Raw genomic sequence first — 7,292 nt, forward strand, 5'->3', positions numbered from 1 at the left:
CTAATTTACCAACTCTTACCGGAACATAACTGCGCCAAAGTTCATACGAATTTAACTCTTTCTACCTAGGAATTTTAAGTTAACGGCAAAGGGCCAAATATACTTCTCTACTTTCAAATATTGTTTACTTGTACCCTTCGTTATACTATTGGACTATCCATACCCCTACCGTCATACTTTGGAACAAAAATACTTCTATTTTGGATAGAGTGCCACATGGCAGCATCAAATTAAAATGACCCATTTTTTTTTTTCCTAGTATCCAAACATTAATTAGAAGCTGAGTGTCAGCAGTATTAATTGTTGTTGAATATTCATCATAATCACACCCCCCATGCCACTCCCTCCCCACTACGTCGCGTTACATGAATGATTTTATGTCATCCATCAAACTTGGGACCACAAAAAAAGTTCATGGCATTATCCTCAGTACTAATACCGGTAAAAGTTCACGATGTTTACAATAAACTAACTAATACATGACATATATCTTCACTTACATATTATCACGAAATCATTAGTAATTAATTAATGCATATTCTCACTTCAATTTACTATTCATTCATGATAATTCAGTATCATTTGATGTAAATATGGATACACATAAATTTTTACCACTAAAAGACGATACTACTATTTCCCTACATTATTAAGGCACAGGAAAAGTAGAAATCTCTATATGGAAATTTAGAACGAGAAAAAATTTACTTATAGAAAGGGAAAAAAACAGAAGAAACTAGGGGGAAACTCAATCAATTTCTCTGCTAGAAATCATATTATTATTTTTTTCATTTATTCTTAAATCCTGTGGCGACGAAGAATGAAATTCCTATTCGAGAAGTAAGAGATAAAAAAAAGGGATATCCATATATTTTGGTTGCGTTGTTAAGAAATTTAAAGAATTTATTATTCTCTACTTAAGAATTTTAAGTTCTGTCGTGTTCTCTTTCCTAATCTTTTCAATTCTCCTTTGATTGATTCACCAAATAAAGAAATGTTTATAATGTCAGTAGCTGACTCATCAGCAAGTGGGCAGGTCTGGCCCTTGTGGTCAGGTTAGATTGTATTATCCAGAAGCTAAAGTAGCATATCCTAATATGTAGAATTTGATTATGGAGAAAGAGTTAAAGCAACACCCATTATTATTGTCTTTTCTTTTGCTTAAAAGAGAATACAGTTGACTTAGTTTATCATAATTCTGTCTTATCTGGTCTCACAAGATCATTAAATAATGTTCAAGAAAACAAGAAATCATGTAGTAGTACATAACATTGACTTCAATGGATAACAAGTGTGGCCATGTTTGCAAATTACTACATTATTGGTTCCTTCCAAGCAGCCTACAAGATTGGTAACAGTGAGAAGAACCAGACATCTATACAAGCTGATACTTTTATAGGTTCATTTCACTTAAACACAAAGCTTAGCCGCCTTTTTTACTATACTTTAGTACCCTTTTTAGCTCATTTCATTCCCTAATTACACTCTTCAATTCTCAAGAGCCGTGTGGAAATTGATGGTAATTACACTGTGTAATTATAATATTGCTTTTTAGTTTCATTCCTTTTTGTTTTTTATTTTACTTTATTTTCTTTATGGCTTTTTATTTCTATTATTTTATTTTTAAATTTTAAAATATATTTTCTTTGTACATTATTTATCTTTTATTTCTCGATCTTTATTTCTTGTGATGTCATGTAATTGCTTATATTTTATTTTTTATTTATTTTATTATTCTACTTTTTGAAACTACACCTAATATTAGAAATAATGAGTCATTAACAAACTTGCCATATAATGATTTGATGCAATTAAAGTGGAATTTCATTGTTGAATGTGCATATAAACTTATTACATGTTTCCTAATCTTAAGTTGTAGTGGAACCTACTACTATTATTATGTTGGAATTTGACATATGTTATACTATTTTTTTTTCTTTTGAAGTTTGAAATTGTGTTATATTCATGGTTCCAATTTACTTGTTTCAGTAGTATTGGCTCACATTGCATGTTGTTCATTTTTGAATTAGAATTGATAGATTAGTTTTGTCAAACATTTGAATAATATTATGATATTATATTTATAAATATTAATTTATTTTATCAAACATGAATTCCACGATGTTCTTACAAAACATATATTTTTAGTTTTTGTAAGTATCTAAACAAAATATTATTAATTTGAAAAATATATAAAAATTATTTTTACAATATTAGTTATAAACATATGATTACTAATTGATGTATATTCACGAAAATATATACATCTTAAATACCAAATATAACATAATTTATAATTATAAAAATTTATAGGCATATATTTATTATATTAACTTTTAAGTTCTTATAATTACTTAATTTAAAATTTAATCTAACTGTGTAATTAAACTTGTGCAACCAAACAATAAACTTGTAATTACACTATAATTAAACTCTGACAAACAAACAGGTCGTCGTAATTATACAACTATATAATTACTAGGTTGTGTAATTACTAAGGTAGTAATTATACCAATTCTAATTATCGGGTGGCTTTCCAAACAGACCCTTAATGATACTAGTTTATGGACACTGCCTGTATTCCTTAATATACGAACTCTGAAAATGTAACGACCCGACCGGTCGTTTCGAGAATTATAGCCTTGTTCCCCATTTGTCTGCTTCATTTGTGATCTTCAGCCATATTATGTCTTACCGGGTTAGTCGGTTTGGGTCCGGAGAGGTTTTAGAGAGAATTGAGATACTTAGTCTCTTATGAGAAGGTTTAAGTTGGAAAAAATGACCGGATGTTGACTTATGTGTAAACGACCTCGGATTTGAATTTTGATGGTTCCGTTAGCTCCGTTAGGTGATTTTGCACTGAGAAGCGCGTTCAGAATGTGATTTGGAGGCCCGTAGTAGAATTAGGCTTGAATTGGCGAAAGCTGAAATTTGGGCGATTTTGGTCGGTAGTGGTAATTTTGATGTTGGGGTCGGATTGGATTTTCGAAAGTTGGAGTAGATTCTAGTGTCTTTCTGACTTGTGTGCAAAATATGAGGTCATTCGGACGTGTTTTGGTGGGTTTCAGAGTCTTTGTGGAATTCGGAAGTTTAGAGGTTCCTAGGCTTGAATCCGAGTGTAATTTGGTGTTTTGATGTTGTTTAGAATGATTTGAAGGTTCGGCTAAGTTCGTATGATGTTGTTATGTTGGTATGTTTGGTTGAGGTTCCGAGGGCCTCGGGTCGATTTCGGGTGGTTAACGGAGCAAGATTGAAGTTTGAAGGATTGTTGAAGTGGTCTGGTTCTGGTGTTTCCACACCTGCGGTGGGGAGCCTGCAGGTGTGGACCGTAGAAGCGATGAGGTGCTCGCAGGTGCAGGCTAGAGTGATTTAGTCTGGAAGCGCAGGTGCGAGGATTGGTATGCATCTGCGTAAGCACAGATGCGAGAGGAAAAGCGCAGATGCGGAGAAGGGCGAGGAAGGCAAGGACCGCAGAAGCGGGCGGGAGCTCACAGGTGCCCGCATGTGCGTGTTGGTGTCCGCAGATGCAGACTCTGTGAACTTATGTGGGATCCGCACCTGTGATGGATTTTCCGCAGATGCGACATCGCAGAAGCGACAATTGGACCGCAGGTGCGGTTTTGCTGGGCAGAAAGTATAAAAAGGAGACTTCGCGAATTTTAGCTCATTCTCACCATTTTTAACACGGACCTTGGAGCTTTTGGAGTGATTTTGAAGGAGATTCAAGGGTTTTTCAATGAGGTAAGTTGCTTGAGCTCTACTACTCCTATCTATGGTATTTTCCCGTTGATTTCTCACCTAATTAGTGGAGTTTTGAAGTGAAAAGGGGTTTGGCCTTGGAATTTGGAGAGAGTAATTTGGGGATTCGAGGGACCAAATGATGTCGGATTTTGATGAGATTGGTATGGGTAGACTCCTGAGTGAATGGGCTTTCTAATTTTGTGACTTTTGTCGGATTTCGAGACGGGGGCCTAGAGGCCGGGTTTGAGGCGATTTCGAGATTTGAGTCCAATTTAGTAGTTTGTTTTGTGGAATTGGTTCCTTGGCATATATTGATTGTGTTGTATTATTTTTGGCTAGAGTCGGGACTTTTGGAGGCCGATTTGAGAGGCAAAGGCGTCGCGGAGTCTCAGATTGACTGTCAATCATGTTAGAAATCATGCTTAGGCTATATGTTGGTACTGTTGGGTCCCGTAGGGGCCGCGTTACATGTTGAATTGCCTGTTAAATGCTATTTACTCAGTCACAGTTTTTATTCGTATATCATATCTCACTCTCTGTTATTCTATCTGATACTTCATATATTTCTATTTGGGCTGATGTCCCTGATTTCTGAGAACCCGAGAGGCTAGAGAGATTGATGACTGAGTGAGGCCGAGGGCCTGAATGTGAGGATATTTATGGGATCGGGCTGCACGCCGCAACATGTTTATTGATTTATGACTGAGTGAGGCCGAGAGCCTAATTGATCTATGGCATGATTGGCTTGTTATAGCGCTTGGGCTGAAGGAGTCCCTCCGGAGTCTGCACACCCCCAGTAAGCGCAGGTACCTACTGAGTGCGCGTATCGAGTGCCAGTACCGAGTACCGAGTGCTGAGAGAATGTGAGGAATGAGTGGTTGTGAGGCTGGAGTGAATTGGGAGGACTGAGAGATGTTTGCCCGAGAGGCAATATATGATTACATTATTGGTGTACACTATTGCCTTATTTCCATGTTTGGAAACTGTTGAAAGATATTTTTATCTGGTTTTACTTGAGCTTGACTAAAATAAACTGATTTGACTTGAATTACTGGAACTTGGAAGCATGACTATTTTCCTTTATGAAATTACTGTAAATGAAAATTCTGTAGCTCGTCACTTTCTTCAGTTCCTTATTTATTATTGTTACTTATTGAGTTGGCGTACTCACGTTACTCCCTGCACCTCGTGTGCAGATCAGGAGCTGTTGGACGCGGTGATTGTTGATAGCACCCGTAGCTGGTCATCGGAGATAGCGAGGTAGGTGCCAGCGTTCGCAACCCTGCTTTCTTCTTCCCTATCTTTCCTTATTTCTATATTTTGGATTCCAGACTATGTTAGTCTTGTTATTTTCGGATCAGTTGTATTAGATGCTCATGACTAGTGACACCTCGATGTCGGGCTTTATTTCCGCACTTATGTTTTGGGGTTCACCCTGTTTTATGACAAAGATTTTAGTTATTTTAAAGTCTTGATTTATTTCTGGTTATTGTTAAAAGCGTTTTGGTAATGTCGGCTGACCTAGTACCATCGATAGGCGCCATCACGACAGGTGGTGTTTTTGGATCGTGACAGAAAATAGGAGTAACACGAATTCTAAATGAGAAAAAAATACAAGATCAAAGTGATGCATAGACAATCAATTTCGAACTCTTCTTTTTTTGTCACTGTGATTTACCCCGTAATAACTATGAATTATATCCAAACACCATATATAGCTGTAAACTTACAATGTGAGGTAAGTACTTATTGGCACCCGGTGTTTTACCAGTATATAGTGATGGAGAAAGTGTGAAAGCAACATCCTTGATTATCGACTGAATTTTCCTTTTCTTTGAAAATTATTTTTGACTTAAAATTACATTGTCTCAGTGGATTCATAATAATTAGTACTCCAATATTAAAGAAAAGAAGAAACAAAGTACTTATCTAACATTAATTAAATGATAAGTGGGGGAAAATTGACGGGACATATAGGGTCTGTTTAGGCGGCCCGTAACAAGGCGGAACCAAGATTTCAAGTTTACAGGTTCGAGATTCTAATCCTTTTAAGTTATTGGGCTCCAAATTAATGATTTGTACATATTTAATGAAATTGTAAGACGAGTACGTGATTTGAACCAAAGCTACTGAGTTTAGCCAAACCCGTAGTCGACACTGTGGCTCCGCCTCTGGCCAGAAGTCCGTGCAAACTTATACAATATTAATTGGTACAGTACACTTTTACTTAAGCCACCTATGTTTAAAATTAATACTTACTCTATAAAGAAAAAAGAAACAAAATAAGTAACATCAACTAAATGATAAGTGGGAATAATAGACAGATTGACATAGAGAATCATTTCAGGCAGCCTGTGAGAAGAGGCAGACATCCGCACAAACTGATATCTTAATGGGAATTGCACATTTTTACACAAGCCGCCTATTGTTTACTAGTACTTAATTCATTAGTGCCTCTTATTAGTTTACTGATTACTAATGGACCTTATGTTCTAAGCTTAATCCTATAAAAGTCAATTCAACAGTTAGTGGCTAAACATGAGTACTAGTGTGTAGTGAGTGAACATGGGATCTAGAATGGGTTTACCTTATTGTCTTCATCTTCTCTTCCTTTCATGGTTTCTTTCTGCTCATGTCTTCTGTTTGTTAGCCGTAGCGCAAAGATCCACTTACATTGTCCATTTGGACAAATCCTTAATGCCTAATATCTTTGCTGATCACCATCATTGGCATTCTTCCACTATTGATTCCATTAAAGCTACTGTTCCTTCATCAGTAGACAGATTCCACTCTGCTCCAAAACTTGTTTACTCTTATGACAGTGTGATTCATGGCTTCAGTGCTGTTTTGTCCCAAGATGAACTTGAAGCTTTGAAGAAGTTACCAGGTTTCGTTTCAGCATACAAAGATACAACTGTGGAACCTCACACTACCTACACATCTGATTTCCTCAAGCTCAATCCTTCATCTGGTCTATGGCCAGCTTCTGGATTAGGCCAAGATGTGATCATTGGTGTTCTTGACTCTGGCATCTGGCCTGAATCTGCGAGTTTTCGAGATGATGGTATGCCTGAAGTCCCCAAAAGGTGGAAAGGAATTTGCAAGCCCGGCACACAGTTTAACACTTCATTGTGCAACAGAAAACTTATTGGGGCTAATTACTTCAATAAGGGAATTTTGGCTAATGATCCCACTGTGAACATTTCCATGAATTCTGCAAGGGATACTGATGGTCATGGCACACACGTTGCTTCCATTGCTGCTGGGAATTTTGCCAAAGGTGTTTCCCATTTTGGATATGCACCAGGAACAGCAAAAGGAGTCGCTCCACGAGCTAGGCTAGCTGTGTACAAGTTTAGATTTGATGAAGGACTTTTTACATCAGATTTAGTTGCTGCTATGGACCAAGCTGTGGCAGACGGTGTTGATATAATATCCATTTCTTATGGGTTCCGTTTCAATTTCATTCCCTTGTATGAAGATTCTATTTCCATTGCTTCTTTTGGAGCTATGATGAAGGGAGTCCTAGTTTCAGCTTCAGCTGGAATCGA

The 7,292-nt window shown here is 36.9% G+C and overlaps 1 pseudogene across 1 annotated transcript in view; it reads left to right on the top strand.

Annotated features, from left to right (window-relative positions):
• LOC109230864 overlaps positions 6,099 to 7,292 on the top strand; it is a 4,902-nt pseudogene continuing 3,708 nt past the window's right edge. Inside the window, exon 1 of the transcript XR_002068717.1 lies at positions 6,099 to 6,628. The product of XR_002068717.1 is annotated as a subtilisin-like protease SBT1.9 (transcript). The remainder of the gene's footprint in view (positions 6,629 to 7,292) is intronic.

The sequence above is a fragment of the Nicotiana attenuata genome, chromosome 8 (assembly GCF_001879085.1).
Source record: "Nicotiana attenuata strain UT chromosome 8, NIATTr2, whole genome shotgun sequence".
NCBI classification, from domain to species: Eukaryota; Viridiplantae; Streptophyta; class Magnoliopsida; order Solanales; family Solanaceae; genus Nicotiana; species Nicotiana attenuata.